Below are 1,327 nucleotides of genomic sequence, written 5' to 3'. Positions count from 1 at the left end.
TCCACTCTCCCAGAGCCATCAGAGTCCAGATGCTAACTATCTGATGCTTATTTACCCAATCTCAAATCCCATTCCCCCGTACTCTCCTAACCTCCCCAGCGTGAGCTTGGGGAGCCGCAGGTCTATCGTAAGTAACCTCTCCTACATGCTTATACACTATTTAAACCTGCTCCTCACGCACTCTCTTGCTCTATCTAAATCACGATTCTCAAATGCTCGTGTCATAAGCATCACCTGGAGTACTACAGAAGCTGCAGCAGCCTCTTCTCCCACCACCTTTTGCCTCTGGATTTCTCAGGGGGCAGCAACCTCTTGATCAGGAGCTCAACCGACTACCATGGTCTCCACGTCAGGCCAGCAGTTCGCAGGTGGCAGCACCAAGGCACCAGAGGTGGCGTCAGAGGACATGGCCCAGATGGCAGAGCCGCAGCTGCAGCACCATGCCAGCACCTGTAAGTGGGTCCCAGCGGGAGCACAGGTCGTGCTTGCCGTTTGTGACTGCCAGCCCCAAGGTCGTGCTGCACTTTGTGCCCCAGAGTAAACTGCACACGGAGGGCTTCCAGAGCCTGAAGGATGGTGAGGCAATGGAGTTCACCTCTGAGAAGTCCTCTTAGGGACTGGAATCTCTGTGTCACCAGCCCTGGTGGGTGCTCGGTATTGGGAGTGTGAGGTGGCCAAAAGGGAAATACATGCAGAAGGAAGATGAAAGTGAGACAGATGAGACAACTGTGGAGGTCTAGACCATCAGGGCAAGGAATGCAAGGAGCCACCCCAGGCCCAGACATGCCACATCTGCCACGTGGCAGCCTTCTGTACACTGAAAGTCCCCAGCTCACAAGGAAGGCCCGCATACTTTGGGGAGGAAGAGGAGATCCAGGGCCCTGCCCTGCTTTAGAGGCTAAGGACTGAGCCTCAGTGTGGGGGCCATCCTTTTGCCATCAGGAAGTTTCCAGGAGCGGGCATCAATCTGCAGAGTGGCAAAGTGGGGACAGGGTGGGTAGGGGCAGCTGGCACTACCATGTATCTCTGACTGGGTCCACACCATCGCCCCCTCTTCCCACTTGGGTCAGGGTAGTGGTGAGACAAAGGAACTCCAACCATACTCTGTTCAAATGCACAGGAGGGCTTTGGAGGAAATCCCTCTAGAGCCTGTATGCTTTATCCAAGTCTCCACCCCCCGAATCTCCAGCTTTTGAAAGTGGCCTGAGTAGAGAAGTTGTTTTCCTTTTAAAGAAGGGTGTGTAACAATAATATTTATCATGCCAGAGTGAAAAGATTAGGCGTGAGACCACCTCATGCCTAACCTTGATGGGTTCAACCCACAAGC

The 1,327-nt window shown here is 53.7% G+C and overlaps 1 pseudogene; it reads left to right on the top strand.

Annotated features, from left to right (window-relative positions):
- The first annotated feature begins 293 nt into the window (after positions 1-293).
- LOC117196287 (protein lin-28 homolog A-like) lies at positions 294-895 on the top strand (annotated as a pseudogene).
- Positions 896-1,327: the final 432 nt, after the last annotated feature.

The sequence above is a fragment of the Orcinus orca genome, chromosome 12, assembly GCF_937001465.1.
Source record: "Orcinus orca chromosome 12, mOrcOrc1.1, whole genome shotgun sequence".
Lineage (NCBI taxonomy): Eukaryota > Metazoa > Chordata > Mammalia > Artiodactyla > Delphinidae > Orcinus > Orcinus orca.
This window is presented reverse-complemented; position numbering and strand designations above follow the sequence as displayed.